The 26,329-nt window shown below is 48.9% G+C and overlaps 1 protein-coding gene across 4 annotated transcripts in view; it reads right to left on the bottom strand.

Moving 5' to 3' along the window:
- The window catches only part of LOC141273802 (uncharacterized), a 53,885-nt gene extending 32,396 nt beyond the window's left edge, over positions 1-21,489 (bottom strand). For 3 of the 4 annotated variants that reach the window (XM_073686168.1, XM_073686170.1, XM_073686171.1), the window contains exons 1-2: positions 21,396-21,489; positions 2,129-2,451 (exon numbers count right to left, since the gene is read on the bottom strand). The gene's annotated coding sequence lies outside the window, so the exon portion shown is untranslated. The remainder of the gene's footprint in view (positions 1-2,128; positions 2,452-21,395) is intronic. The other variant, XM_073686169.1, reaches the window with a different exon arrangement.
- Between the last annotated feature and the right edge of the window lie 4,840 nt (positions 21,490-26,329).

The raw sequence follows: 26,329 nt of genomic DNA, 5'->3' as shown, positions 1-26,329 counted from the left end.
CTGGATATTGATGGAAAACCCTCCCTGTACCCCCCCCCCCCAATGTACTGTAGCTATGCATAGATTTATAGTTACGTTACCCCTTTTACTATGTAGATTGTATTTTCTTGTACTTTTTCAACACTAAAAATAAAAAAAAAACTTGAATTTGAAAAAAGATGCGAGAGGCCTGTAATTGACACCATAGGTAGACCTCAACTATGAGAGACAAAATGAGAAAACAAATCCTGAAAATCACATTGTCTGATTTGGAAAGAATTTTTTTTTCAAATTTTGGTGGAAAATAAGTATTTGGTCAATTACAAACAAGCAAGATTTCTGGCTCTCACAGACCTGTAACAACTTCTTTAAGAGGCTCCTCTGTCCTCCACTCATTACCTGTAGTACTGGCTCCTCTGTCCTCCACTCATTACCTGTAATACTGGCTCCTCTATCCTCCACTCATTACCTGTAGTACTGGCACCTGTTTGAACTTGTTATCAGTATAAAAGACACCTGTCCACAACCTCAAACAGTCACACTCCAAACTCCACTATGGTGAAGACCAAAGAGCTTTCGGCGGACACCAGAAACAAAATTGTAGCCCTGCACCAGGCTGGGAAGACTGAATCTGCAATAGGCAAGCAGCTTGGTGTGAAGAAATCAACAGTGGGAGCAATAATTAGAAAATGGAAGACATACAAGACCACTGATAATCTCCCTCGATCTGGGGCTCCACCCAAGACCTCACCCCGTGGACTGAAAATGATCTCAAGAAAGGTGAGCAAAAATCCTTCAAACACATGGGGGAACCTAGTGAATGACCTGCAGAGAGCTGGGACCAACGTTACACAGGCTACCATCAGTAACACACTACGCCGCCAGGGACTCAGATCCTGAAGTGCCAGACGTGTCCCCCTGCTTAAGCCGTTACATGTCTGGGCCCGTCTGAAGTTTGCTAGAGAGCATTTGGATGATCCAGACGAGTATTGGGAGAATGTCATATGGTCAGATGAAACCAAAGTAGACCTGTTAGGTAGAAACACAACTCGTCGTGTTTGGAGGAGAAAGAATGCCGAGTTGCATCCAAAGAACACCACACCTACTGTGAAGCATGTGGGTGGCAACATCATGCTTGGGGGCTGTTTCTCTGCCAAGGGACCAGGACGACTGATCCGTGTACATGAAAGAATGAATGGGGTCATGTATTGTGAGATTTTTAGTGCAAACCTCCTTCCATCAGCAAGGGCATTAAAGATGAAATGTGGCTGGGTCTTTCAGCATGACAATGATCCCAAGCACAACGCCAGGGCAACGAACGTAAAAAGTATTTCAAGGTCATGGAGTGGCCTAGCCAGTCTCCAGATCTAAAACCTATAGAAAACCTTTGGAGGGAGTTGAAAGTCCGTGTTGGCCAGCGACAGCCCCAAAACATCACTGCTCTAGAGGAGATCTGCATGGAGGAATGGGCCAACATACCAGCAACAGTGTGTGCCAACCTTGTGAAGACTTACAGAAAATGTTTGACCTCTGTCATTGCCAGCAAAGGATATATAACAAAGTATTGAGGTGAACTTTTGTTATTGACCAAATACTTATTTTCCACCAAAATTTGAAAAAATTTCTTTCCAAATCAGACAATGTGATTTTCAGGATTCGTTTTCTCATTTTGTCTCTCATAGTTGAGGTCGACCTATGATGTCAATTACACGCCCCTCTCATCTTTTTAAGTGGGAGAACTTGCACAATTGGTGGCTGACTAAATACTTTTTTCCCCACTGTAGGTGCAGCTGCTGGTTGTAAAACTGGCTCTGTGTGCTGGCCTGTCATAAAAATACAAAGAAGCACTAGAAATATATACAACCGCGCTTGTACTAGTTAAAAGTGATAAGGAATATACAGATGGACTGCAGACACACATAGACCTATTTATGTCAATGGACAAAGTGATCAATTGGCTGGATCTTGGGCCCCTATAGAAGCCTTAGTGCCCCTATACAGTGTGCCTCTACCCATAAGAGTACAGCGTGCTCATATGTATGAATGAGTAGAATAGGCTGAGATCCCTTAATGACTTTCAATCACTACTAGAGAACAAAGGTGGTAGTCAAATGCTGCATGCGTGAGTTATAATATAAATATAGAGTACCTTGACTGGTTGGGCAATCTTTCTGCTTGGCTCACTTGTCCATACGGCGGTCTTGCTGCAGAGATCAGCTGCAGGAGCGTCCTCCCGAGGATGCTCCTCACCGCGCGTGACGGTCAGCGTTCTACCCACAGCGTGCTCTGGCCAGAAGCTACACCGTCAGCTGACACCATGTGGGGGGGGTCGTGGATGACATGACATCACCGGAGGGAGGCTACGGAAGCTTGAGAAGGCCACACAGACCAACGCGTTTCGAAAGAGGCGCTATCCTTCTTCTTCAGGGTGTCTCCTTCAGGGAGTTCTGACATAAGCCCCTGAACATGTGCCTGAACACAATGTGAAAGAACCCTCAGTCCTACTATAGGATTTGAACACTTTTCACGTTGATTGCTGGTCTAATGCACTGCAATACTTCAGTATATCTATATACAGTACAGACCAAAAGTTTGGACACACCTCATTTAAAGATTTTTCTGTATTTTCATGACCATGAAAATTGTACATTCACACTGAAGGCATCAAAACTATGAATTAACACATGTGGAATTATACACTTAATAAAAAAGTGTGAAACAGCTGAAAAGATGTCTTATATTCTAGGTTCTTAAAAGTAGCCACCTTTGGCTTTGATGACTGCTTTGCACACTCTTGGCATTCTCTTGATGAGCTTCAAGAGGTAGTCACCGGAAATGGTTTTCACTTCACAGGTGTGCCCTGTCAGGTTTAATAAGTAGGATTTCTTGCCTTATAAATGGAGTTGGGACCATCAGTTGTGTTGTGCAGAAGTCTGGTGGATACACAGCTGATAGTCCTACTGAATAGACGGTTCGAATTTGTATTATGGCAAGAAAAAAGCAGCTAAGTAAAGAAAAACGAGTGGCCATCATTACTTTAAGAAATGAAGGTCAGTCATTCCGAAAAATTGCGAAAACTTTGAAAGTGTCCCCAAGTGCAGTTGCAAAAACCATCAAGCGCTACAAAGAAACTGGCTCACATAAGGACCGCCCCAGGAAAGGAAGACCAAGAGTCACCTCTGCTTCTGAGGATAAGTTTATCCAAGTCACCAGCCTCAGAAATCGCAGGTTAACAGCAGCTCAGATTAGAGACCAGGTCAATACCACACAGAGTTCTAGCAGCAGACACATCTCTTCAACAACTGTTAAGAGGAGACTTTGTGCAGCCGGCCTTCATGGTAAAATAGCTGCTAGGAAACCACTGCTAAGGACAGGCAACAAGCAAAAGAGACTTGTTTGGGCTAAAGAACACAAGGAATGGACATTAGACCAGTGGAAATCTGTGCTTTGGTCTGATGAGTCCAAATTTGAGATCTTTGGATCCAACCACCGTGTCTTTGTGCGACGCAGAAAAGGTGAACGGATGGACTCTACATGCCTTGTTCCCACCGTGAAGCATAGAGGAGGAGGTGTGATGGTGTGGGGGTGCTTTGCTGGTGACACTGTTGGGGATTTATTCAAAATTGAAGGCATACTGAACCAGCATGGCTACCACAGCATCTTGCAGCGGCATGCTATTCCATCCGGTTTGTGTTTAGTTGGACCATCATTTATTTTTCAACAGGACAATGACCCCAAACACACCTCCAGGCTGTGTAAGGGCTATTTGACCAAGAAGGAGAGTGATGGGGTGCTACGCCAGATGACCTGGCCTCCACAGTCACCAGACCTGAACCCAATCGAGATGGTTTGGGGTGAGCTGGACCGCAGAGTGAAGACAAAAGGGCCAACAAGTGCTAAGCATCTCTGGGAACTCCTTCAAGATTGTTGGAAGACCATTTCCGGTGACTACCTCTTGAAGCTCATCAAGAGAATGCCAAGAGTGTGCAAAGCAGTCATCAAAGCAAAAGGTGGCTACTTTGAAGAACCTAGAATATAAGACATATTTTCAGTTGTTTCACACTTTTTTGTTAAGTATATAATTCCACATGTGGTAATTCATAGTTTTGATGCCTTCAGTGTGAATGTACAATTTTCATAGTCATGAAAATACAGAAAAATCTTTAAATGAGAAGGTGCGTCCAAACTTTTGGTCTGTACTGTACATACATATATATTATAACACAGGGAGAAAGAAGTCATTAAATACAAAATAGGCCATGAAAAAAAGAACCCTGATTCTTCCTGAAAATGTGTACCAGTACCTATTGTTTCGCAAATTAACACACCTGGGTAGATGGAACCACTCTTAGAGGGAATCTATCACCAGGTTTTTGTTATGTAATCTGAGAGCAGCACATTCTAGAGACAGAGACCCTGATTCCAGTGATGTGTCACTTACTGGTCTGGTTGTTGTAGTTTCAACAAAATTAGAGTTTTATCAGCAGTAGATTATCACTAGAGAACTTGGTGTTCTCCTGCTCTGTGTAACCGTGTCCCTACCACCGATTGAAAGCTTTCTGCCTATGCACACTGTACACAAAAAGCTGCCAATCAAGGGTGTGGGCAGAATTATACAGAGATCAGCATTCAGAGAACTGCTAGCTCTGCAGCAGACAAAAAAATGATTTTATAAAAATGACAGCAAGCAGCTCTTTAAGTGACACATCACTAGAATCGGGGCCTCTGCCCCTACATTGTGCTGCTATCGGATTACATATCACAAACCTGCTGACAGACTCTCATTAATTAGACATGATACACGGTCATAGATCCGAATAGCCATCTGTGATCACATCCAGAAGCCGTGGCACCACTCAGATGGCTGGAAGCAAAAGCCTGCAGAGAAGATATAACTTCATTTCTCCCTGTATCTATTCCTTCCATTTGATACCCATATATGTTGTTGGGAAATGTATTTACCGGTTCTTTAGCACAATGGCTTTATCTAAATACAAGTTCAAGTTGTCACAATGAGTTTTTGATAAGGCATACTCTTGCTGTGTCAAAAACGTAGCATCTGCAAAGAAAAGGGGCGAGGTTGCACTACCAATACTTATGTTAATATTAAAGGGGGTGCTACGTCATGTAGAGGAAAGATGCATGGTAATGTATGGAAAACGCCACTACATAGCGACGAGCACACCTCCAATAGAGAAAACGTTTATTGAACAACACATGATGAAATCATCTAAAAGAGGCCATGGAATGGCATGTGCCCTGTCCCCTGCATGACAGGTATCAAATAGCAAACAATTGTTGGCACCCCAAAATTTGTTCAAATATATTAATCAATTGAAGATGACCTTCAGATAATGAGATAATATATCATCTGAAAATCCCCAATTATGCAAGTGGAAAATGGAATATATTAACAGGTGAGTAACTGTAAAATACAGCATGCACAAAGATAAGAGGCAACCTTAATATGAGTGGACAAAGACATACATCACAATAAATGCCGACCCCAATCAAATAACCTTCATGATAAAAGGTAATATGAGACCATAAACCTGTTGCGGTCAAAAATGGAAAATAACCCACACCAATAGATAATACACAATGCCCAGTATTGGGCTGGAAGATCTGAGAATAATCTATCTCCCAAAGGGTTGTGTGCGGCAGGCGTCCTGACAGGACGCTAGATCGTTACCTAAAACACCAGATCGCATAAGAGGGGAGGGGGCCTGAATAGCGTCAGAGGAGGACACAGGAAAACCCCACGCGTATCGCCGTGACCCACACGGCTTTGTCAGGGGAACGTACCTGTAGCGCCGGCGTCCCTGCCTAGGCAGGGACGCTGTTCCCCTCACCCCTCTGCTCCGAGCCCGGCGTCCTCCTCCCTCCCTCTTAAAGGGGCCGCGTGCGCCGTCCTATGGAGTCCCCGGCCAATGGCCGGAGGACTTCACCATATATAAGGCACCTCCCCCAAAATGGAGGTGCCCGAGCAATGTTGTTGCACTGTTCACTACTCTGCTTCAGCCCTCAGGTCCCGTTGCCAGTTACCTGCCAGATTCCTGCCAGTTTGCTGTCTGATTCCTGCCTGATACTCTGCTTACTTGCCTGCTAGCCTGAGGTCCGACGGTCTGCCTACCGACTCCTGTCAGTCTGTCTAAGGACCAGCTTGCCCGCTCACCTGGGAGCGCTCCTCTGCTACCTGCCTGCTAGCCTGAGGTCCGACGGTCTGCCCTCCAACTCCTGTCAGTCTGTCTATGGACCAGCTTGCCCGCTCACCTGGGAGCGCACATCTGCTACCTGCCTGCTAGCCTACCTGGAGGCTCCGCCGTCACGTGCTGTGACCACCTGCCATTCCAGAGACTCCTGCCCGCTCATCTGGGAGCGCACACCTGCTACCTGCCTGCTAGCCTACCTGGAGGCTCCGCCGTCACGTGCTGTGACCACCTGCCATTCCAGAGACTCCTGCCCGCTCACCTGGGAGCGCACACCTGTTACCTGCCTGCTAGCCTACCTGGAGGCTCCGCCGTCACGTGCTGTGACCACCTGCCATTCCAGAGACTCTCGCTTGCTCACCTGGGAGCACACATCTACCATCTGCCTGCTAGCCTACCTGGAGGCTCTGCCATCACAGGTCGTACCTACCCTTTACCCAGAGACTGCCCCGGTCACTTGCCGTGACCTCCTGCCCGTTCATCCAGAGACTGTCCCGGTCACTTGCCGTGACCTCCTGCCCGCTCATCCAGAGACTGCCCCGGTCACTTGCCGTGACCTCCTGCCCGCTCATCCAGAGACTGCCCCGGTCACTTGCCGTGACCTCCTGCCCGTTCATCCAGAGACTGCCCCGGTCACTTGCCGTGACCTCCTGCCCGTTCATCCAGAGACTGCCCCGGTCACTTGCCGTGACCTCCAGCCCGTTCACTCAGAGACTGTCCCGGTCACCTGCTGTGACTGCCTGCCCATCTTTCCTGGTCGCCACCCGCTCCCTTACAAGGATCGCCCCCTTGTATAGTAGCTCAGAGGTTCCGCCTCCCAGACCCGTTACAGTTTGCTCGGGCCATGGAACCCGGTGACACCCAAGCTCCCTCACTCTCGGACCTGTGTCATGAACTGTCCCGTCAGAGGTCCCAACAGGAGTCCATCCTGGGTCACCTGCAGAATGTCAATACTCGCCTGGACACTCTGACTGCTCCACCAGCAACCACCGCCAGAGCCATGACTCGCAATCCGGCAGCTCCGCTGCCCACCAATACTATGGTATCCTACCCCGGACCCCGGCTTTCTGCACCTCCTCGCTTCGGAGGCGACTCCGCTCAGGCTCGGGGCTTTATAAATCAGTGCACCCTGCACTTTGAACTCCTGTCCCACCAGTTTAACTCCGACCGGGCCAAAATTGCCTTCATCATGTCCCATCTCACCGGGGAGGCCCTGGCCTGGCTAAATCCTCTATGGGAGAGAGGAGACCCCCTGGTGTCCAACTTGCCTGCCTTTCTCACGGCTTTCCGGAAAGTCTTCGACGAACCTGGACGGAAGACCTCATCCGCATCATCTCTGCTACGCCTCCGTCAGGGAAGTCTCACCGTGGGCCAATATGCCATACGGTTCCGTACCCTTGCCTCGGAGCTGGCCTGGGATAACGACGCTCTGGTATCTGTCTTCTGGGAGGGTCTGTCCGGCCGTATCAAAGATGAACTCGCCGGTCGAGACATTCCTACCACTCTCGATGACCTAATAACTCTTGCCACCCGGATTGACCTACGGTTCCAGGAGCGTGCCAAAGAAGTCACCCGTGAGAGGAGGTTTCCACGTCTAGCTCCTACTTTTCAGAAATCCGTCACTCCCTCCGTTTCTCTCCAGGTACACTCTCCTGAGCCTATGCAGGTCGACCAGACCAAGATGGTCAAAACCCGTCAGGACTTACGCCGTGCCGAGGGGAGCTGCTTCTACTGTGGCAGTAAGGAGCACCGGATCCGTACCTGCCCGGAGAGGTCGGGAAACGCCTGTGTCTAGGTTCGCTCAGAGAGGTCGACCTAGACAAGAATAAATCCTCTCCATCTCTGCTGCTGTCAGTCTCAATTATCTGCGGGGAGAATCGTTATTTTGAACTAGCCCAACTTGACTCTGGAGCGGCCGGGAATCTTATTTCACAGGCCCTGGTAGAAAAATACCGCATTCCCACCAAACCTCTGGCTATACCATTATCTGTCGCTGCTGTGGATGGGGGCCTCTTACCACGTCCCATCCAACTCATCACCGAATCCGTAACTCTGCAGGTGGGAATGCTGCATTCTGAGAGCATCTCTTTTCATGTTCTGCCTGGACTCTCTCACGCCCTCTTACTAGGTCTACCTTGGCTCCAGAGACATGCACCCGTGCTTGACTGGCAGACCGGAGAGGTCCTTCGCTGGGGACAGGACTGTCATAAGACTTGTTTGGTTCCTGTTCATCCCGTCCGTCCTTCTCCTACCCCAACTAATCTACCTGGACTTCCGATTCCCTATTGGTCATTTGCTGATGTCTTTAATAAAAAGGAGGCAGAGACATTACCCCCTCATAGACCATACGACTGTCCTATCGACCTGTTACCCGGTACTACACCTCCCCGTGGGCGTATTTACCCATTGTCCGCTGCTGAGACCCGGTCGATGTCCGAATATATTGAGGAGAATTTGGCCAGGGGATTCATCCGGAAATCCCCGGCGGGAGCAGGCTTCTTTTTCGTAAAAAAGAAGGACGGCTCTCTCCGTCCCTGTATAGACTATAGAGGCCTTAACCAGATCACGGTGAAGAATAAGTACCCCCTTCCGCTCATTCCAGAATTATTTGATCGTCTGAGGGGGGCTAGAATCTTCACCAAACTGGACCTCCGTGGGGCGTACAACCTGGTCCGTATCCGTCAAGGGGATGAATGGAAGACTGCATTCAACACCCGGGACGGCCACTATGAATATCTGGTAATGCCCTTTGGTCTCTGTAACGCTCCTGCCGTCTTTCAAGAGTTGGTCAATGACATCTTCCGGGACCTTCTCTACTCCTGCGTAGTGGTGTACCTGGACGACATCTTGGTCTTCTCTCCGGATCTCCAGACTCACCGGAGAGACGTTCGTCAGGTCCTGCTCAGGCTCAGGCAGAATCACCTCTTCGCTAAATATGAGAAGTGCCTCTTTGAGCAGACCTCGCTTCCGTTTTTGGGCTACATTATTTCTCAGACCGGCCTTCGAATGGATCCAGAGAAACTGTCTGCCATCGAGAAATGGCCTCGACCGGAGGGGTTGAAGGCCATTCAGCGGTTCCTGGGCTTCGCCAACTACTACCGCCTCTTCATACCGCACTTCTCTTCCCGGACTGCCCCAATTTCCGCGCTCACCCGTAAGGGCACTAATCCCAGAGAGTGGCCGCCCGAAGCAGAGGAGGCCTTTCTTTCCTTAAAACAGGCCTTCTCTTCCGCCCCGGTGCTGCATCGCCCAGATGGCAAAAAGCAGTTCTTCCTGGAGGTTGACGCCTCCTCCTCTGGAGCCGGAGCGGTACTTACCCAAAAATCATCTTCCGGGAGAATGGTAACTTGTGGCTTCTTCTCCAAACTCTTCTCCTCTTCTGAGCGCAACTATTCCATAGGAGATCGAGAGTTATTGGCCATCAAGCTGGCATTGGAGGAGTGGCGTTACCTGCTCGAAGGGGCTCTTCACCCGGTAATAATTTACACTGACCACAAGAACTTGGCTTACCTCCAGCATGCCCAGAGACTTAACCCGCGCCAAGCTCGGTGGTCCTTGTTTTTTGTTCGCCGCTTTGATTTTATTCTTCATTTTCGCCCGGCTGACAAAAACATCAAGGCAGACGCCTTGTCCCGATCCTTTCTGGTGTCTGATCTCGAGGAGGAACTGAAACACATCATCGATCCCGCCAGAGTAATGCAGGTGGCTCCCGTGAGTCTAAATCGTCTCCCTCCCGGTAAGACGTTCGTATCAGTACCTGATCGGGAGAAGATCCTACACTGGGGTCACTCGTCTAAACTAGCTGGCCACGCCGGTCAGAAAAAGACCCTCCAGCTTATTACCCGGCACTACTGGTGGCCTACCCTGCACAAGGACATAATAGACTTTGTTTCTGCCTGTGTGTCCTGCGCCCGCAACAAGGTTCCGAGACATCTGCCAGCCGGTCGCCTCCTTCCGCTCCCAGTACCTGCTGCCCCCTGGCAGCATATAGCAATGGACTTTATAACTGATCTCCCCGTCTCTGCCGGTTGTACGGTCATTTGGGTGGTCGCTGACCGCTTTTCCAAGATGGCTCATTTCGTTCCCCTGCCAGGCCTCCCATCTGCACCCGAGCTGGCTAAAGACTTTATCCGCCACATCTTCAGTCTTCATGGCCTGCCCCTCCACATCGTGTCGGATCGTGGGGTACAGTTCACCTCACGCTTCTGGAGAGCCACTTGTAAACTGCTAGACGTCACCCTGGACTTCTCCTCCGCTTACCACCCACAGTCTAATGGTCAAGTGGAGCGGATCAATCAGAACCTGACCAGTTACCTCCGGCACTTCGTTAATGCCCACCATTCAGACTGGGTGGATCTCCTGCCATGGGCCGAATTTTCTTACAACAATCACGAGAGCGAATCTTCCTCCAAATCCCCGTTTTTTGTTGTCTTCGGTCAGCATCCTCGGATCCCATTTCCCGTCTCCACCTCGGTGGACAATCCGGCTGCGGAATCTCTTGTTAACAAATTTTCCTCCATATGGGAGAGTACCCGATCCGCACTCCTTCTGTCATCCGAGCGTATGAAAAGACATGCTGACAAAAAACGTCTGGATCCTCCTCAATTCCGTCCAGGGGATAAGGTCTGGCTCTCGTCCAAGTATGTCCGGCTCAAGATTCCTTCCTATAAGTTAGGGCCTCGGTTCATCGGTCCTCTGGAGGTCATCAGTCAGATCAACCCGGTGGCCTATAAATTGAAACTCCCGGCCAACTTGCGGATCCCTAACTCCTTCAATGTATCTCTCCTCAAACCTGTGGTACTTAACTCTTTTTCCAAGTCTACAGGTACGCCTCCTGCTCCGGTTTCCGCTGAAAACGAGTTTGAGGTAGAGAACATTCTGGCCACCAAAAGGGTAAGAGGGAAGACCTTTTTTCTGGTAGATTGGAAGGGGTTTGGTCCTGAGGAGAGAACGTGGGAGCCCCGGGAGAACATCCATGCCCCTCTCATCCTAGCTAAATTTCTCTCTGGCCTAAAAAAAGGGGGGGCCTAAACGGGGGGGTACTGTAGCGCCGGCGTCCCTGCCCTCTGCTAGGCAGGGACGCTGTTCCCCTCACCCCTCTACTCCGAGCCCGGAGTCCTCCTCCCGCTCTGCTGGCAGCGCGCACTCCTTCCCGGCCACTGTGCTTAGGGCGCGCGCGCGCGCGCTCCCTCCCTCTTAAAGGGGCCGCGCGCGCAGTCCTAAGGAGTCCCCGGCCAATGGCCGGAGGACTTCACCATATATAAGGCACCTCCCCCAAAATGGAGGTGCCCGAGCAATTTTGTTGAACTGTTCACTACTCTGCTTCAGCCCTCAGGTCCCGTTGCCAGTTACCTGCCAGATTCCTGCCAGTTTGCTGTCTGATTCCTGCCTGATACTCTGCTTACTTGCCTGCTAGCCTGAGGTCCGAAGGTCTGCCTACCGACTCCTGTCAGTCTGTCTATGGACCAGCTTGCCCGCTCACCTGGGAGCGCTCCTCTGCTACCTGCCTGCTAGCCTGAGGTCCGACGGTCTGCCCTCCAACTCCTGTCAGTCTGTCTATGGACCAGCTTGCCCGCTCACCTGGGAGCGCACATCTGCTACCTGCCTGCTTGTTATGTTCTGCTACCAGAGCTAAGGAAAGAGAGGAGATCTGTCCCTACGATAGAACTCAGCTTAATCCCTACGATGTAACAGGGGACCTGATCCTGCGATCAGACCTGCTAAAGTCCTAAGCTAGTCTGTACGGAGACCTATAGATGTGGGGAAGGAATCAATCCCTACAAGTACTAAGGACTGGGAGGAATATGGGACACCTCCTAACAGAAATAGTAGCAGACAGACGAACAAACAAAATATATAGAACATAGAGGTCAGTAGACCAAGCAAACTAACAGAGCAAGACACAGAGCACAGGCTAGCTAGAAAGTAGATATACAATGAAGTCCAGCAAAGCCAGAAGGGCGGAGCAGGATTAAATAGGCCAACAAGGTCATGTGACCAGCAAAGGAAAAAAAACCTAAGAGCAAGGTTCTAACAGTACCCCCCCCCCTTCTAAGAGGATCCTCCGGATCCCCTAGGACCAGGCTTATCAGGAAATCTCCTGTGAAACGCTCTGATAAGTCTGGACGCGGAAACATCATCCGACCTCACCCAAGAGTTATCCTCGGGACCGAAACCTTTCCAGGCCACAAGATACTGCAAACTACCTCTATACCGTCTAGAGTTAAGGATGCGAGAAATTTCATATTCCCCGTCCTCCACCACCGGAGGAACAGAGGCAGAGGCGTCACAATCCGATACAACAGCTTTTTTCAACAGAGAGACATGAAATACCGGATTAATTCTCCAGGAGGTAGGAACCTCCAACCTAACAGCAGATTGGTTGACAACCTGAAGCACCTTAAAGGGCCCTACAAACTTGGGACCCAATTTCTTTGAAGGAATCCTCAACCGCAGATTCCTAGAGGACAACCAAACCATGTCACCAACAGCGAACAAAACCTCCTGTCGTTTCCTATCAAAGTAGTCTTTAGATTTTCTGTTGGCCTCCTGAAGATTACCACGCACATCCGTCCAAACTCTCTCCAAATCACCGGAAAAATTCTCCTCCTCAGGCACGGCAGATCCCAACTTGGAGAACGACCCAAACGACGGATGTCTCCCAGAACAACAAAAAAAAGGCGAACAACCAGCAGAAGATGTATGATTGTTCAGAGCAAATTCAGCAAGTGGCAGAAACTCAGACCACCCCTCATGATTGTCTGCCACAAAACAACGCAAGAACTGCTCAACATCCTGGTTTTTCCTTTCTGTCTGGCCATTAGATTCAGGATGATATCCGGACGAGAACGACAAATGAACTCCCAACCTATCACAAAAGGCACGCCAAAAACGAGCCACGAACTGAGGACCCCTATCAGAAACAATGTCAGTAGGAACGCCATGAAGTCTGACAATTTCCTTGACAAAGGCCTTAGCGAGAGTTTTAGCGCAGGGCAGTTTGACGAAAGGAACCAAGTGACACATCTTGCTAAAACGGTCCACGACCACCCAGATGACAGTAAAACCCTCAGAGGGGGGAAGGTCAGTTATAAAGTCCAGAGCCAAATGTGTCCAAGGAGCACTGGGAACCTCCAAAGGACAAAGCAACCCCGCAGCAGGAGTATGTGAGGACTTAGATCTAGCACATATAGTACATTGACGCACCCACTTAATGACTTCTTTCTGCCATCCAGGCCACCAAAAACTGCGACCCACCAGTCTCTTGGTCTCAGAGATTCCGGGATGACCTGCCAACCGAGATTCGTGACACTCAACAAACAAATCTCTCCTAAAGGTCCCAGGCACAAACAACCTCCCATGAGGAGTGTTAGAAGGGGCATTCTCCTGTGCTTTAAGAATCTCATTTTCCAAAACGGAGTCCAAAGCAGCTATCACAACACCTTCTTGTAAAATGTTCTCCTCTTTCTCAGCACCGACTATGGGAGAAAAACTGCGAGACAAGGCATCCGCCTTAACATTCTTAGTACCAGGGATGTAAGTAACGGAGAAATTAAACTGCGAGAAAAACAGTGCCCACCTAGCCTGACGGGCATTCAGGCGCTTGGCAGCATCAAGATATATCAGATTTTTATGATCCGTAAGAACCTGAACGGGAAATTCCGCACCTTCCAAGAAGTGGCGCCAGTGTTCAAATGCGAGTTTAATAGCCAATAATTCCCGATTACCAATATCGTAATTCAGTTCAGTCTCCGAAAATTTTTTTGAAAAAAAGGCACAGGGATGTAATCCATCCCCGTTATCCTGAGACAATACTGCGCCAACCCCCACAGAGGAAGCATCAACCTCAACCAAAAACGGCCTAGTAACATCAGGCTGCATAAGGATGGGAGCAGAGGTGAACCTCTCCTTGAGATACACAAATGCTTCAATGGCCTCAGAAGACCACTGAACCGCATCAGCACCTTTCCTGGTGAGATCAGTCAGAGGTTTGACAATACTAGAAAAATTTTTTATGAATTTTCTGTAGTAATTGGCGAAACCCAAAAACCTCTGTATCGATTTCAAACCAATAGGCCTAGGCCATTCCTGCACAGCCTGAACCTTAACCGGATCCATCTCAAAACCTTTGCTGGAGATAATGTAGCCCAAAAAACTAATTCTCTGTACAGCGAACTCACATTTCTCCAGCTTAGCATGAGACTCCAGATCCGGCGAATAAATCAAAATGTCATCCAAATACACAACCACATTTTTGCCGATCAAAGGTCTAAGGATGTCATTAATCAGATTCTGAAAAAATGCAGGAGCATTAGTAAGACCAAAAGGCATAACCAGATTCTCAAAATGACCCACAGGAGTGTTAAAAGCAGTCTTCCATTCGTCACCCTCCTTCATGCGCAACAGATTGTATGCCCCCTTAAGGTCAATTTTAGAGAACCACTTGGCCCCCATTAACTGGTTAAACAGATCAGGAATCAATGGCAGTGGGTAAGGATTGCGTACAGTAATTTTGTTAATCTCACGAAAATCCAGACAAGGACTTAAACCGCCGTCCTTTTTTTGTACAAAAAAAAAATCCAACCGCCACAGGAGACTTAGAGGGCCTAATGTGACCGGCGGCCAAACTTGTCTGTATGTATTCATCCAAAGCCTTCCTCTCAGGAATAGTAAGGTTAAATAAACGACTTTTAGGAAGAGTCGCTCCAGGGACAAATTCAATAGAACAATCATAGTCTCTATGGGGAGGCAAAACCTGCGATTCCTTCTCAGAAAAAACTCTCCAAAAATCCTGAATAGGAACAGGCAATTCTCCCCTATCCAAAGCTGCAATACGCCCGTTACAACACTTGTCATAACATTTATGGCTCCAGGATTTAATTTCACTGGTAGACCAATCCAGTACAGGATTGTGAAATTTTAACCAGGGCAATCCCAATATTACTGGAGAAGGCAAGTTATTCAACACTACCAAATCCAATTTCTCATGGTGAACACCATTAATAGTGAGAGGAAATTCACAGACCTTGAGAGTAATATTCTTCAAAGGGGAACCATCCACAGAAACCACAGCAATGGGGGATGATAAAGGTTCAGGTTTTAAATTGAGTCTTTCCACGAATCCCCCATCAATTACATTCAGAGTAGACCCGCAATCAACAAACACCCGAAATTCCATTAATTTTATCTGAGCAATCGTGGAAGCAGCTAAAAATATACCCTTGGAATTTAAACAGGCAATACGGGCGTGACTGACCATTTTTTTTCTTTCTTCATACGAAGCTCACAGCCTTTAATCAAATGACCAGATTTTCCGCAATAGAAACACAAGCCTTCAGAAAATCGACGGTCTTTTTCTTGAGAGCGAGGTGCCACCGATCCAATCTCCATCGGTTCACCACTGTTAGTACACACATTCTCATAACCAGAAACTGACATAGCAGAGGATTTGCTCTCATTAACCCTTGCACGCAGTCTTCTATCCACCCGTATAGCTAATTGCATAGCCTGTTGCAAATCTTCAGGTGTAGGATAAGCAATTAGCAGGTCTTTAACCCTTTCACTGAGCCCAGCAAGAAATAGACTTTTCAGAGCAGAATCGTTCCACCCTGTTTGAGTAGACCAACGACGGAAATGAGTACAATATTTTTCCACATTACCTGATCCCTGTTTTAAACGTCTCAACTCAGTCTCAGCTGATGCGACACGGTCAGGATCATCATATAATAGTCCCAAAGCAGAAAAAAAACTATCCACTGATCTGAAGCATGTATCACTAGGTTGTAAAGAAAAGGCCCACTCCTGAGGCTCTTTGCGCAAAAGTGACATTATGAACCCTACGCGCTGGGATTCATCCCCAGAGGACTTAGGTCTCAAACGAAAATACAATAAGCAAGCATTTTTAAATGAAAAAAATTCTCGGTGTTCACCAAAAAATAAATCCGGCAAACATACCTTAGGCTCCAAGAAATGTGCTCCAGGACAGTTACTCACGTGCTGACGGAGCTCGGCCACCTCCAGAGAGAGTCCCTGCAGGCGATGAACCAAATCCTGAACCGACACCATGATGGAACAGAAAAATCTTTCCTTAGAGAATTTGCTGGCTGGACTTACTGTTATGTTCTGCTACCAGAGCTAAGGAAAGAGAGGAGATCTGTCCCTACGATAGAACTCAGCTTAATCCCTACGATGTAACAGGGGACCTGATCCTGCGATCAGACCTGCTAAAGTCCTAAGCTAGTCTGTACGGAGACCTATAGATGTGGGGAAGGAATCAATCCCTACAAGTAATAAGGACTGGGAGGAATATGGGACACCTCCTAACAGAAATAGTAGCAGACAGACGAACAAACAAAATATATAGAACATAGAGGTCAGTAGACCAAGCAAACTAACAGAGCAAGACACAGAGCACAGGCTAGCTAGAAAGTAGATATACAATGAAGTCCAGCAAAGCCAGAAGGGCGGAGCAGGATTAAATAGGCCAACAAGGTCATGTGACCAGCAAAGGAAAAAAAACCTAAGAGCAAGGTTCTAACACTGCTAGCCTACCTGGAGGCTCCGCCGTCACGTGCGGTGACCACCTGCCATTCCAGAGACTCCTGCCCGCTCACCTGGGAGCGCACACCTGCTACCTGCCTGCTAGCCTACCTGGAGGCTCCGCGGTCACGTGCTGTGACCACCTGCTATTCCAGAGACTCCTGCCCGCTCACCTGGGAGCACACACCTGTTACCTGCCTGCTAGCCTACCTGGAGGCTCCGCCGTCACGTGCTGTGACCACCTGCCATTCAAGAGACTCTCGCTTGCTAACCTGGGAGCACACATCTACCATCTGCCTGCTAGCCTACCTGGAGGCTCTGCCATCACAGGTCGTACCTACCCTTTACCCAGAGACTGCCCCGGTCACTTGCCGTGACCTCCTGCCCGTTCATCCAGAGACTGCCCCGGTCACTTGCCGTGACCTCCTGCCCGTTCATCCAGAGACTGCCCCGGTCACTTGCCGTGACCTCCTGCCCGTTCATCCAGAGACTGCCCCGGTCACCTGCTGTGACTGCCTGTCCATCTTCCCTGGTCGCCACCCGCTCCCTTACAAGGATCGCCCCCTTGTATAGTAGCTCAGAGGTTCCACCTCCCAGACCCGTTACAGTAGCATCTTACAGCAAGGTGGATGGGATCATAGACGGATTATAATGAGGGCAATCTGGGCTACCGCCCGGGGCCCGAGGCTCCGGGGAGGCCCATGGCCAGATTGCCCTCATTATAATATGTGCGGCGCCAATGCGGCACACACCGGCAGGCCCCTGGACCGCTTCCCCAGCAGCTGCGCAGGGCCCCTGCTTCTTATTCAGCCGGGCCAGAACTGCACCTGTTAACTTCCCTGTGTGCGGCAGTGTCTGCTACCATGACGTCACGCAGTGCGCTCTGCACTGCTACTTACCACCGGAGAAGAGCTGGACGACTGGAGCCAGGGAATGGTGAGTGAGTGTGTGTGTCACAGTGTGTCTGTGTGTGCAGATATCATTGTGTGATGTCTGTTTATACAGTTAGGTCCATATATATTTGGACAGAGACAACATTTTTCTAATTTTGGTTCTAGACATTACCACAATGAATTTTAAACAAAACAATTTAGATGCAGTTGAAGTTCAGACTTTCAGCTTTCATTTGAGGGTGTCCACATTAAAATTGGATGAAGGGTTTAGGAGTTTCAGCTCCTTAACATGAGCCACCCTGTTTTTAAAGGGACCAAAAGTAATTGGACAATTGACTCCAAGGCTATTTCATGGACAGGTATGGGCAATCCCTTCGTTATGTCATTCTAAATTAAGCAGATAAAAGGCCTGGAGTTGATTTGAGGTGTGGTACTTGCATTTGGAAGGTTTTGGTGTGAAGTAAACATGCGGTCAAAGGAGCTCTCCATGCAGGTGAAACAAGCCATCCTTAAGCTGCAAAAACAGAAAAAACCCATCCGAGAAATTGCTACAATATTAGGAGTGGCAAAATCTACAGTTTGGTACATCCTGAGAAAGAAAGAAAGCACTGGTGAACTCATCAATGCAAAAAGACCTGGGCGCCCACGGAAGACAACAGTGGTGGATGATCGCAGAATAATCTCCATGGTGAAAAGAAACCCCTTCACAACAGCCAACCAAGTGAACAACACTCTCCAGGAGGTAGGCGTATCAATATCCAAATCTACCATAAAGAGAAGACTGCATGAAAGTAAATACAGAGGGTTCACTGCACGGTGCAAGCCACTCATAAGCATCAAGAATAAAAAGGCTAGACTGGACTTTGCTAAAAAACATCTAAAAAAGCCAGCACAGTTCTGGAAGAACATTCTTTGCACAGATGAAACCAAGATCAACCTCTACCAGAATGATGGAAAGAGAAAAGTATGGCGAAGGCGTGGTACAGCTCATGATCCAAAGCATACCACATCATCTGTAAAACACGGCGCAGGCAGTGTGATGGCTTGGGTATGCATGGCTGCCAGTGGCACTGGGTCACTAGTGTTTATTGATGATGTGACACAGGACAGAAGCAGCCGAATGAATTCTGATGTATTTAGAGCCATACTGTGTGCTCAGATCCAGCCAAATGCAGCCAAACTGATTCGTCGTCGTTCCATACTACAGATGGACAATGACCCAAAACATAAAGCCAAAGCAACCCAGGAGTTTATTAAAGCAAAGAAGTGGAATATTCTTGAATGGCCAAGTCAGTCACCTGATCTCAACCCAATTGAACATGCATTTCACTGGTTAAAGACTAAACTTCAGACAGAAAGGCCCACAAACAAACAGCAACTGAAAACCACCGCAGTGAAGGCCTGGCAGAGCATCAAAAAGGAGGAAACACAGCGTCTGGTGATGTCCATGAGTTCAAGACTTCAGGCAGTCGTTGCCAACAAAGGGTTTTCAACCAAGTACTAGAAATGAACATTTTATTTACAATTATTTAATCTGTCCAATTACTTTTGGTCCCTTTTAAAAACAGGGTGGCACATGTTAAGGAGCGGAAACTCCTAAACCCTTCATCCAATTTTAATGTGGATACCCTCAAATGAAAGCTGAAAGTCTGAACTTCAACTGCATCTCAATTGTTTTGTTTAAAATTCATTGTGGTAATGTCTAGAACCAAAATTAGAAAAATGTTGTCTCTGTCCAAATATATATGGACCTAACTATGTATTTTTGTGTTTCAAATGTGTTTATGTGTGTATGTACATGTCTGTATATGTTTGTGTGTGTGACTGCGAGCGGCTCTGTATCTGGGAGGCGGCGTGCGGCCTCCTCCCGCTGTATCTGGGGGGTGTCGAGCGGCCTCCCGCTGTGTAAAGATGGCGCTGTGCGGCCTCCTTCTGTGTATAGATGGCGCCGTGCGGCCTCCTGCTGTGTATAGATGGCGCCGTGTGGCCTCCCGCTGTGTATAGATGGCTACGTGCGGCCTCCCGCTGTGTATAAATGGCACCGTGCGGCCTCCCGCTGTGTATAAATGGCTATGTGTGGCCTCCGGCTGTCTATAGATGGCTATGTGCGGCCTCCCCCTGTGTATACATGGCTACGAGCGGCCTTCCGCTCTGTATAGATGGCTACGAGCGGCCTTCCACTCTGTATAGATGGCTACGTGCGGTCTCTGGCTGTGTATAGATGGCTACGAGCGGCCTTCCACTCTGTATAGATGGCTACGTGCGGCCTTTGGCTGTGTATAGGATTGTGGCATCTCATATTGTGTGTAGGGTCTCATACTGTATGTAGGGGATGTCAGCATACTTAATTGTGCTCAATATTAAGTCATACAATTAATGTAAAAAAAATATAATATATTAATATTGTGCCAAATTAATTTCACATGAACTATCACATGATCTATCAAAGGGGATCATGTGACATGTGATACATCAGGTGTGTGTGTAGGTACGCTGAGTGACCCATATGTAGGTGTATGCCCATATAAATAGTTTACAGAGGTCACATGTGGTGACAGAGCTGGCTTTTTTGAAAAACAAGTTGCATTTGTTAATGACATAATTTCATTTGTCATAATATGTACAGAAACACGTAAAAACGTTTTTTTTTGTGGAATGATAAAAGAAAATATAGCAATTCCATCACTGTGTTTTGCGTTTCATTATAATGGTTTACAAAATATGAGAAAAATTTACCATATATCTAAAAAATTAAAGGGGCTGTTTAGGCTTGCCACAAGTCAGCTTTCACCCTGTGTGACTGCGGCGTGGTAGCAGGTGGGGCGGACACGAGGCGCTCAGCCCCTCTATAAGGCCATGTGCCCATGAGCAGGAACAGCAGATGTTTTATGAGTATAAAGCGCTGCGTTCTAGTCACAGTTAGGCTATGTGCCCACGTTGCATTTATGAAGCAGAAAATTTCTGCTGCATAAATGCAAGTCCTCTCCCGGAAAAACGCATGCGGAATTCCGCACGCGTTTATCACGCATTTTTCGCGCGTTTATCACGCGTTTTCCACATGCGGAATTGCCTTGCGTTTTTTATGCATTGGACTAAGGCAATTCCGCTTGCGGAAACGCAAAATTAAATGACATGCTGCAGATTTTTGAACGCGGCATAAACGTTGCGGAAAAATCCGCAGCATGTGCATAGAAGTTGCGGAATCCCATTGGGGACCATGGGGTGCGGATATACATGCGTTTTTCAAGCGTTTACGCTGCGGAAATTCCGCAGCATATACGCTTGAAAAATGCTACGTGGGCACACAGCCTTACATCCGCGTGTGTTCATTGAACAATGTGGATTTACCGCATCCAATACATTCTATTGGGGGCATTTCTGTTGCGGAGACGCAGCTGCTCATAAAGCCGGTGAGGTTACAGCGTCAAGTAGCAGCACAGTGGGCCTGGGATTTCTACAAGTCTGCTCCATTGCGCTTGTAATATCCAAGCGCTGCTACTCCTGATCGTGGGCACATAGCCTGGAAGCGCCTTCCGGTAGATCTAATCGCCAGAGGATGGCTGTCAGTGACCGCCTGCAGGCACCAGCAATTCCAGGGACTCCCTCTACATTATCTCAACTATCAGCTGCAGTACTATAATAATCTGCCCATACACATAATGTACACACTATCACATACACACAAGCCTGTGGACATGCTCTCCTGCACTATGCAAGCACAGTGTATGTGCAGTGTACAGATAGAGGGGTCATTACATAGTATAACAATACATACAGGTCACATATCCACACCGCGAACTTATCAGCTGCTCTTGTCTAGAAGGGGCTGCGCCTGAAAGAGATGACGTCATGGGAAAGGGCGGAGTCTCCACAGGGCACTGACTGCTCAGACCCGGAAGCGGGAGTGCATCGGTGTGCTGTTGATTGTAAGGAGCGAAGTACTGCATGATGGGGGCTATATAGATGAGGAGTAAGAATCTGCACTATGGGGGTGTGTATAGATGAGGAGTAAGAAGCTGCACTATGGGGGTGTGTATAGACCAGGAGTGAGAAGCTGCACTATGGGGGTGTGTATAGACCAGGAGTGAGAAGCTGCACTATGGGGGTGTGTATAGACGAGGAGTGAGAAGCTGCACTATGGGGGTGTGTATAGACGAGGAGTGAGAAGCTGCACTATGGGGGTGTGTATAGACCAGGAGTGAGAAGCTGCACTATGGGGGTGTGTATAGATGAGGAGTAAGAAGCTGCACTATGGGGGTGTGTATAGACGAGGAGTGAGAAGCTGCATTATGAAGGTGTGTATAGACGAGGAGTGAGAAGCTGCATTATGGGGGTGTGTATAGACGAGTGAGAAGCTGCACTTTGGGGGTGTGTATAGATGAGGAGTAAGAAGCTGCACTATGGGGGTGTGTATAGACGAGGAGTGAGAAGCTGCATTATGGAGGTGTGTATAGACGAGGAGTGAGAAGCTGCATTATGGGGGTGTGTATAGACGAGGAGTGAGAAGCTGCACTATGGGGGTGTGTATATATGAGGAGTAAGAAGCTGCACTATGGGGGTGTGTATAGACGAGGAGTGAGAAGCTGCATTATGGGGGTGTGTATAGATGAGGAGTAAGAAGCTGCACTATGGGGGTGTGTATAGACCAGGAGTGAGAAGCTGCACTATGGGGGTGTGTATAGATGAGGAGTAAGAAGCTGCATTATGGGGGCGGGTATTGACGAGGAGTGAGAAGCTGCACTATGGGGGGGGGGTGTATAGATGAGGAGTGAGAAGCTGCACTATGGGGGTGTGTATAGACGAGGAGTGAGAAGCTGCACTATGGGGGTGTGTATAGACGAGGAGTGAGAAGCTGCACTATGGGGGTGTGTATAGACGAGGAGTGAGAAGCTGCACTATGGGGGTGTGTATAGATGAGGAGTGAGAAGCTGCACTATGGGGGTGTGTATAGACCAGGAGTGAGAAGCTGCACTATGGGGGTGTGTATAGACGAGGAGTAAGAAGCTGCACTATGGGGGTGTGTATAGACGAGGAGTGAGAAGCTGCATTATGAAGGTGTGTATAGACGAGGAGTGAGAAGCTGCATTATGGGGGTGTGTATAGACGAGTGAGAAGCTGCACTATGGGGGTGTGTATAGATGAGGAGTAAGAAGCTGCACTATGGGGGTGTGTATAGACGAGGAGTAAGAAGCTGCACTATGGGGGTGTGTATAGACGAGGAGTGAGAAGCTGCATTATGGGGGTGTGTATAGACGAGGAGTGAGAAGCTGCACTATGGGGGTGTGTATATATGAGGAGTAAGAAGCTGCACTATGGGGGTGTGTATAGACGAGGAGTGAGAAGCTGCATTATGGGGGTGTGTATAGATGAGGAGTAAGAAGCTGCACTATGGGGGTGTGTATAGACCAGGAGTGAGAAGCTGCACTATGGGGGTGTGTATAGACGAGGAGTGAGAAGCTGCACTATGGAGGTGTGTATAGACGAGGAGTGAGAAGCTGCACTATGGGGGTGTGTATAGACGAGGAGTGAGAAGCTGCACTATGGGGGTGTGTATAGACGAGGAGTGAGAAGCTGCACTATGGGGGTGTGTATAGACGAGGAGTGAGAAGCTGCACTATGGGGGTGTGTATAGACGAGGAGTGAGAAGCTGCACTATGGGGGTGTGTATAGACGAGGAGTGAGAAGCTGCACTATGGGGTTGTGTATAGACGAGGAGTGAGAAGCTGCACTATGGGGGTGTGTATAGACGAGGAGTGAGAAGCTGCACTATGGGGGTGTGTATAGACGAGGAGTGAGAAGCTGCACTATGGGGGTGTGTATAGACGAGGAGTGAGAAGCTGCACTATGGGGGTGTGTATAGATGAGTGAGAAGCTGCATTATGGGGGCGGGTATTGACGAGGAGTGAGAAGCTGCACTATGGGGGTGTGTATAGATGAGGAGTAAGAAGCTGCACTATGGGGGTGTGTATAGACCAGGAGTGAGAAGCTGCATTATGGGGGTGTGTATAGACAAGGAGTGAGAAGCTGCATTATGGGGGTGTGTATAGATGAGGAGTAAGAAGCTGCACTATGGGGGTGTGTATAGACCAGGAGTGAGAAGCTGCACTATGGGGGTGTGTATAGACGAGGAGTGAGAAGCTGCATTATGGGGGTGTGTATAGATGAGGAGTAAGAAGCTGCACTATGGCGGTGTGTATAGACCAGGAGTGAGAAGCTGCACTATGGGGGTGTGTATAGACGAGGAGTGAGAAGCTGCACTATGGGGGTGTGTATAGATGAGGAGTAAGAAGCTGCACTATGGGGGTGTGTATAGACCAGGAGTGAGAAGCTGCACTATGGGGGTGTGTATAGACGAGGAGTGAGAAGCTGCACTATGGGGTGTGTATAGATGAGGAGTAAGAAGCTGCACTATGGGGGTGTGTATAGACCAGGAGTGAGAAGCTGCACTATGGGGGTGTGTATAGATGAGGAGTAAGAAGCTGCATTATGGGGGCGGGTATTGACGAGGAGTGAGAAGCTGCACTATGGGGGGGGGGGGGTGTATAGACGAGGAGTGAGAAGCTGCACTATGGGGGTGTGTATAGACGAGGAGTGAGAAGCTGCACTATGGGGGTGTGTATAGACGAGGAGTGAGAAGCTGCACTATGGGGGTGTGTATAGACGAGGAGTGAGAAGCTGCACTATGGGGGTGTGTATAGACGAGGAGTGAGAAGCTGCACTATGGGGTGTGTATAGATGAGGAGTAAGAAGCTGCACTATGGGGGTGTGTATAGACCAGGAGTGAGAAGCTGCACTATGGGGGTGTGTATAGATGAGGAGTAAGAAGCTGCATTATGGGGGCGGGTATTGACGAGGAGTGAGAAGCTGCACTATGGGGGGGGGGGGGTGTATAGACGAGGAGTGAGAAGCTGCACTATGGGGGTGTGTATAGACGAGGAGTGAGAAGCTGCACTATGGAGGTGTGTATAGACGAGGAGTGAGAAGCTGCACTATGGGGGTGTGTATAGACGAGGAGTGAGAAGCTGCACTATGGGGGTGTGTATAGACGAGGAGTGAGAAGCTGCACTATGGGGGTGTGTATAGACGAGGAGTGAGAAGCTGCACTATGGGGGTGTGTATAGACGTGGAGTGAGAAGCTGCACTATGGGGGTGTGTATAGATGAGGAGTAAGAAGCTGCATTATGGGGGCGGGTATTGACGAGGAGTGAGAAGCTGCACTATGGGGGTGTGTATAGATGAGGAGTAAGAAGCTGTACTATGGGGGTGTGTATAGACGAGGAGTAAGAAGCTGCACTATGGGGGTGTGTATAGACCAGGAGTGAGAAGCTGCATTATGGGGGTGTGTATAGACCAGGAGTGAGAAGCTGCTTTATGGGGGTGTGTATAGATGAGGAGTAAGAAGCTGCACTATGGGGGTGTGTATAGACCAGGAGTGAGAAGCTGCACTATGGGGGTGTGTATAGACGAGGAGTGAGAAGCTGCACTATGGGGGTGTGTATAGATGAGGAGTAAGAAGCTGCACTATGGGGGTGTGTATAGACCAGGAGTGAGAAGCTGCACTATGGGGGTGTGTATAGATGAGGAGTAAGAAGCTGCATTATGGGGGCGGGTATTGACGAGGAGTGAGAAGCTGCACTATGGGGGGGGGGTGTATAGACGAGGAGTGAGAAGCTGCACTCTGGGGGTGTGTATAGACGAGGAGTGAGAAGCTGCACTATGGGGGTGTGTATAAACGAGGAGTGAGAAGCTGCACTATGGGGGTGTGTATAGACGAGGAGTGAGAAGCTGCACTATGGGGGTGTGTATAGACGAGGAGTGAGAAGCTGCACTATGGGGGTGTGTATAGACGAGGAGTGAGAAGCTGCACTATGGGGGTGTGTATAGACGAGGAGTGAGAAGCTGCACTATGGGGGTGTGTATAGACGAGGAGTGAGAAGCTGCACTATGGGGGTGTGTATAGACGAGGAGTGAGAAGCTGCACTATGGGGGTGTGTATAGACGAGGAGTGAGAAGCTGCACTATGGGGGTGTGTATAGACGAGGAGTGAGAAGCTGCACTATGGGGGTGTGTGTAGACGAGGAGTGAGAAGCTGCACTATGGGGGTGTGTATAGACGAGGAGTGAGAAGCTGCACTATGGGGGTGTGTATAGACGAGGAGTGAGAAGCTGCACTATGGGGGTGTGTATAGACCAGGAGTGAGAAGCTGCACTATGGGGGTGTGTATAGATGAGGAGTAAGAAGCTGCATTATGGGGGCGGGTATTGACGAGGAGTGAGAAGCTGCATTATGGGGGGGGGGGGGTGTATAGACCAGGAGTGAGAAGCTGCACAATGGGGGGGGGGGGGTGTACAGATGAGGGGTGAGGAGCTGCACTATGGGGGTGTGTGTGTGTACAGACGAGGGGTGAGGAGCTGCGCTATGGGTGTGTGTGTGTACAGACGAGGGGTGAGGAGCTGCGCTATGGGTGTGTGTGTGTACAGACGAGGAGTGAGGAGCTGCACTATCGGGGGGTGTGTGTGTGGGTGTATGTACACAAGGGGAGTGAGGAGCTGCACTATGGGAGGGTGTGTGTGTACACAAGGGGAGTGAGGAGATGCACTATGGGAGGGGGTGTGTATACAGACGGGGAGTGAGGAGCTGCACTATGGGGGGGTGTTTACAGACGGGGAGTGAGGAGCTGCGCTATGGGGGTGTGTGTGTGTGTACACA

This window comes from Phyllobates terribilis, unplaced genomic scaffold, assembly GCF_046119375.1.
Source record: "Phyllobates terribilis strain yellow unplaced genomic scaffold, ASM4611937v1 Scaffold_5__5_contigs__length_657084704, whole genome shotgun sequence".
NCBI classification, from domain to species: domain Eukaryota; kingdom Metazoa; phylum Chordata; class Amphibia; order Anura; family Dendrobatidae; genus Phyllobates; species Phyllobates terribilis.
Note: the sequence above shows the minus strand (reverse complement) of the source record. Positions and strands in the feature narration are given on the sequence as shown.